Source organism: Apis mellifera, unplaced genomic scaffold (assembly GCF_003254395.2).
Source record: "Apis mellifera strain DH4 unplaced genomic scaffold, Amel_HAv3.1 GroupUN_250, whole genome shotgun sequence".
In the NCBI taxonomy this organism is placed as follows: Eukaryota; Metazoa; Arthropoda; class Insecta; order Hymenoptera; family Apidae; genus Apis; species Apis mellifera.
The window spans coordinates 60,785-68,464 of record NW_020555862.1 but is presented as its reverse complement, the minus strand read 5'-3'; positions in this window follow the sequence as shown (position 1 = coordinate 68,464).

Sequence of the window (7,680 nt, the reverse complement as noted above, 5' to 3'; positions counted from 1 at the left end):
ATATGTCTTTTATGACAAAAAAGAATTAACTATAATTTTTTATTTATAAGATCTCATCAAAAATGCAATAATGCAGTATGAAATATATAAATAATGAATAAACCTATGATTCTTAAATAAATTGTATATTAATTGTTTGAAGTATGGATTCAAAACTATCTTAGGTATTGAATTTAATTAATTTAATTAATTTTAATATAGTCTATTTTATTTTTAATAAATAAAAATAATATAGTTACTATAATATATCTAATAATAGTTACTATAATATTAAAAATTACTATAATATTAAAAATTACTATAATATTAAAAAATAAAGATTATATAGTGTTATGAAATAAAGATTAAATTTTTAAATAATTAGTGAATGTTATTTTTATTTTATTCATTTAATTTATTAATATTTATAATCTGCTATATAATATTAATAATGCTATATAACTAGTAATAATAACTACTAATAATAAATTAGAAAGAATAAAGAAGAAGTTATAATAAAAATTATTACAACTAAAATTTTTCTTATAATATATTATAATTCTTACTTCATAAATCATATTACTTCATACTTATTCGGTAATCTTTTATGATAAATTCAAATTGCAAATGAACATTTTTTATATATGACATGTTCTTCAGTAGATAAAAATCATGTATTATCCTTGAATATTCAAATAAGATTAGAATATTAAATACATATATTTAAGAAATAATTCAAAATTACAATCACATGAAACATGAAAATTCGGAGTTTTTCAGAAACGAATTAAGGATTAAAAATCAAATGAAAAGATATACAAACAGATATAAATACAGATTATTGATTTATATTATTTTGTAACATATTGATAAAGCGAATAATAAATGAAGTATTCAAAATAAATATTCAAAATAAATATTATTTAATATTTTCAATTATATAATATAATATTATAATTGAAGATTTAAATTACGTAATACTTTAAATAAATAAATATTTGTTTTATTTTACTTTAAATAAATAATATTTGTAATCAATAAATTATAAAATTGAAAAATATTTAGATACACATGGATATATCAGAAACATTTAAATACATTTCTACTTGTATTGTATATTATTATTATAATTATTATTATTATTATATTATTATTATATTGTATATCAACATTATACATAATATTTAAGCTTATCGTATTCCTAGTATATCTATCATACATTATTATATTATCCACTAATATATTTAGTGGATATATAATATAGTATATCTATCATACATTATTATATTATCCACAAAAAATGTTCTCATATTTATTATATATAATAAATAATAATGCATTATAGATAAATAATAATGCATGAAAGATATAAAAAGATTTTATAAAAAAGTATGTAAATATTTATGAAAAATATATCCATTTTATATACACATTATCCTTTTTATAAAAAATAATAGAAAAGTATCGGATTTCAGATAAAAATTGAATGATATTAATAGAAAAATATTGTAATGGTATTAATTATGGGTTAACTTTGAATTATTTTATGAAACAGAAATTTTTTTTTACATTTTTTTTAAATTTTTAAATGAAATTCTATATTCTTTGTTATTTATATATTTTTGTATTATATATTGAAACATATTCAAAATGTTACTAATATTTTTTTTATTGATTTATTAACTTTCTAAATTTATATGTACGCTACATTTACATTTTATCGTTATAAATTTTGCTGAATTGAAAATAATTTAATATTATAGCTAGTGATTTCTCCAGATTTTTCATCATATAATTTTTTTAAGATGAGATTACGTACGATATAAATAGTTTTCAATATAAATATTTTAAAAATACAATGAGATTAGAAAAATTAAAGAATAAGTAATACATATGAAGAAATAATATTTAAAATGTTAAAAAAATGAAGAAACAAATTACAAATATATATTTTCTAATAATGAAGAAAATGTTGAAAAATAGTCTCTTTTGTTTCTAGTCCTTTGATATTTTTGTTTCTCATTTTTTTTACATAAAATTGATTTTTCAAAATTATAACGATATATAAATTCGATAAAGCAACCTTCTTACTGTGTAACATTAATATTAAAAGCACAAATGTTAGAAAATTTAATAATTTTTTAAAATGTTAAGTAATTTTTTAAAACGTCTCACATCAATATAAAGATATACTAGATATATAATAGATATATAATAAAAAATATAAAATTCTATTTAAAAGTTTAAAGATAATTTCACGATAATTCAGATTCAAATATTTATTATCATAATATATGTCCATCGATATCATAATTTTTGTCTGAAACATTTTCTTGTATTCCTGATATTAACAAAAATAATCGCATTTATATATCTAAAATATATCCGATATATTATATATTCGAAAAATATTTATATATAATGTAATAATATAAAACGTATAAATATTTTAATATAAAAAGTAAGTTTTAATAAATAGTTATATGTATAATGTTATACATAAATATATGCATATTTATTATATATATATATATATATATATATATATATATATATATATATATATATATTCGAATCATATGTAATTGGTTAAATTTATAATCTCTATTGATCGGCGATTTTGTGTATATACAGTTGATAGAATGAGCGACTTACCGCACTTTTCTATCAAATCAGTCACCAATAAAAAAATGCTTGCTTACAAAACAATGCACAGTAATTAATATATTCAAATTTTAATCCATATATTTGAGATATTAGGAGATAATATATGCTTTCATATGTATCAATATCTTAATATATTTATATTTTCTTTAATTAAGTATCCAAATATTAAGATTTCGTGTAAATAATTTGCAATAAAGATAGAATTTACTGAGTGTTATGTAAAAATAAGAAATATCATGATTCTGATTAATAATAATTGATTAATAAATTAATTTTTAATTATTTTTTTTTTTTGATATGAGAAAAATAAAATGTTCATATTTTCATGAAGTAAACGTAAAAGTAAAAGATTCTTTTTCTTTATTACAATATCCTTAGCCTATGAAAAACCATTCCAATATTACTGAAAGTTATATATTTTTTAGCAAATTTAGAAATTGATGGATATTTGCTTGATCCAATTATCCATCATTCAAATAGATTTAAATCGAAGCATAATTAATTAAAAAATAAGATATAAATATATTAAAATGTTGATATACATGTATTTCAATATATATGTTTCAATATATGACTTAATATATTAAAAAACACGAATATATTAATTACATATATATATTTTAGATTATGAATAAAATGAATATTAGAATTAAATGAAGCTCAATAATTTATACTTAATACGAACTATATTATAGTAGGAATCATGAAATACAGAAAAAGTCGTCTTACTTTAGAGTTATGAAAAGATCTATTCTTCTAATTTTTCTAAAGAAATAAAAAGAGGCATGAATCATAGTTTGCAAGCTGTCATTTAATCAAATCTGCTGTATAGTAATATATATTTTTATAAATAATGCAAATATTATAATGCAAATTTTGTAGCTGTATAGAGTATTTATTGCGTTTATGATGTCATTTACATATGTATTATATTTGATTGTGATTTGCAAATGTATTTATAATTTTATATATATATATATCTGCGCATAATGATCTGAGCATAATGATTTACGCATTATGTTTGAATTATAAGACACAGGCTATTGTAATTCTTTATGTTAATGTGATCTTCTTCTTTTATTTCACAATTATGAATTATAAATTTGGTATATCATCGTTTATAATAATATATTTCTTTAAAATAATTTCAAAATTAATATACAAAAATATGTTATATACAATATATTGAGATTTATTTATTAAATAATTCAATTATTTATAATTATTTATTAAAAATCAATTTAAATTTTTATAAAAATTAAATGAGTTAAATGAAAAAGCAAAAACAATATGAAATAAGTATAAAGAGAAATAAAAAAAACTAAAGGAAATTTATAATAAATAAGTCTCAATAAACATTTGTGTACTTATGTCAAATTTGGTTTTAATATTTATTTTGATGTCGTTTTAATATGTTTTCTGAGATAATTATACAATAAATGTATAAGAGCGAATATCAAATCGATATTTTTTTTTCAATTTCTTCTTTATACTTTTTTATTTGTAAATTACATGATATATTATGAAATAGATAATAGATAAACCATGATTTTAACAGTAATAAATCATTAGTCTTTAAAGCTTTTTAAAGGTTTCATTATATTTAACAATGAATTTATTTGTATTAATAAAATTACGCAAAATTTGAATTTTGCGCCATTTGTGCGATAAAATGTTGCCAATAGAAAAAGAGAGATAGTGTGATAGCTAACAATTGAGGATTATTAAAAATGGAGTGCTAAAGGAAGCTACGAAAGAACAATGCATTTTCATTGTTGAGCAATATTTTAGAAATGATAAAGGTTTTTCGAACAAAATCATCTTCAGCGATAAGACTGATTTTCATCTTGATGAATTGGTTAATCGACAAAATTGTCGCATTTGGGATTCAGAAAATGAGTAATTGTTGAATTAATTTACATTCACACAAATTCGCATTCACAAATCATTGTTTGATGCGAATTTCGGACTGGAGGCATCATCGAACCATTCTTCTTCGAAAATGCGGCTGATCGGACGGACAATAATAGTTAATGGTGCTCGCTATCACGACACGACAATCCAGTTTTTTATGCTTAAATTGTAAGATTATTTGTATTCGATATAGTTTTTGGTATGAAAAAAAAAGTCTGATAAAATTCATATATCATATATTTAGAAAAGACTAGAAATTGATACACAAACAGGCTTGAAATATTTTTATATTTTACGTTATTTTTATATTTTTATATTTCATATTAAAAATAAACAAGTAAATTATATCATATCTCTATGTATATAGAGATCATCTCTTATTATATATCTGTATAGCGTACATATTGAGTTATAATTATTTTAAATAATTTTATTAACTAAAACTATTTTATTTTATTACAGAAATTATTTTTAATGATGAAAAATGTAAATATTTATTTTATTTATATAAGATTTTTATCATTATATAGTGATGTATATAATGATTACTATAAAATGTTATTAATTTTATATGAAAATATTTTAAGTCAACTTTCGTTAGTTTCGGTTGAAATTAAATATTGTCATAATTATTGTTTTAAAATTCTATATTTAAAGAGATATGAAAGAATATAGTCAAGGAAAATTTGATACATATTGATACATATATTATAACATTCTAAAATAATTTTAATTTTATAATTTTAAATTTAATTTTTCATAATCTATAATAAATATTCTTATATAAAGAAATAATGAAGAAATTTATATATTTTAATAAATGTCGTTGAAATAGAAATTTAAGAATTGTCAAATAAATTCACTTAATGATATATTAATAATGTTATATTGAAAGTTGTTATTAATGAAAATATGTTGTTAAAATATTATCTTATTAATGAAAATAAATTAATAAGAATAAAAAGCTAAACAATATAAAATCAATAGAATAACATTATCTAGATTATATAATTAAATATAAAAATAACAATTTTTTATTCAAATTTCATAACATCTATAAACTGAAGAAAAAAAATTATTAATGAAATATTTATTAACTTCAACAAATCTTAATTATGATATTTGTTATATTGTATGTATATGTTAATATAAATGAAAATAATAAGTAATGAGAGTATATATAGAAAATAGAAATCTTACTTTAATATTTCACATTCGCTTTCGAAACTAAATGAGCATTGGATTTAATATCAAATATATTTTAAATAGTGTCTCACACAATGTGTTGGTATAAACATTCATGAACAAACATGTTTCATTATGAAATTTTTAGAAAATAAACTATTTTGTTTTTCATGCTTCCTACAATTATGTTTCGATCTTCTGATAGATGAAAAAGGTTGAGCCATTTTACATTGTTTTACATTGGTTATGAAAAAATATTTTTTAAACACATTTTTTGGTTAAATTTAAAAAATTTATATTTGTTTTTATTAAAGAATAGAGTATTAAATGTAAATATATAAAAATATCAAAAAAATTTTATTTAATTTCTTTTATGCAATCTTTTTAGAAATATTAATTAATATATATAATTAATATATATATAATTAATATATTAATATATATATTCATATTCATAGCATTTTCTTTAACATTTTGAACAAATGAAAAAAAAGAATAATAAAAATTTAATAAAATCAGAATAAAAATCAAACAATCTAAATAAGATCAAAGTAGAAAAAATAATTTATTTGAATATATAATTATTATAATGTACAAAATATCTGAGTTAAATGAAAAAAATCTAAATATATACATATATATACAATTTTTATAAAAAATATTCTTGGACAATAAATTCCAAATATTAAAGTAATGAACAAATTCTTATATATGTTCAATAATGACTGAATTTACCACTGAATTATAATCATTTCAAATAGAACGGAATGGCAGTAAAGCGTTATAATGTGCTACATTTACGTTATAATATTGCAATGTATCAATGAAATAATAATCTTGCATTTTCTATACATAATTTATATAAAATTTTAGTGAACTTTTTTATAAAAAAATCTGTTATTAAATTCAACAATTTATTACGAAAAAATTATAACAAATTTTATTATGTTATATTATATAATACGTTTTTTCTTTAATAAGCAAATTAAAAAAAAATTGAATTTATAGATAAAATTCAATATCATTTCATTCAAATCCACAAATAAATCGTTGGATGACAATCAATCCGTCTATATGAAATTTAGTCTATACAAATTTGTATATTTCAAGTTAAAAAATTTAATATATTTTTTTTACAATTAATTAATTCTTAACTAATCGGAGAAATCAATAAATAAAAATGTATGGGTTTAGCGGAACGAATATATTTAATTATAATAATTGCATAATAATGCGTAATTGTTTACAAAACATTTGAAATGTGTATAATGAAGAAAAACAAATAGATATAAAATTATGAAATAGTGGTGTTGCTGGCAAATTGTTACTTTTTTTAATGGCAATTGAACAAATCCACATGCAATAATCTTGGATCTTTATCTCGACTTTATCTTCTACAGAAAAGAATTGAGCAATTGTGCCCGTAATAAGTTTACATGTGCTTCGGTTCATGAATTTTCTTTTTTCACCAGGTTCTTTAAATATTCCATCACAGTATTTACAGTTTTTATAATATAAACCATGAGATTAAACCATTATAATTTCCACATTGTCGAATATTTACACACTGTTCATTTCCATCTAATACAGTTAAATAATATTATTCTTTATTAGTAATACGAACAATTAAATCTTTTTATAGAACAAAATATATTTGAAATAGATTATTATTATTACGAATGTTTATTAATATATTTAAATACAAAAATTATTATGAATTTAAATGTTTCTGCATTATTATAATTCTTTTAATTATATCGTATAATTTTAAAAAGTATAATCGTCAAAATAACAAAACTATGAAAATTAATATGGAGAGAAACTATATGAGAGATTTATATTTACTTATGTTCTAAAATTCTATTATATAAATGTTGTCTATTATATAATTGTTAATTTTATAATATAATATTTATAATACAATATTTTATAATA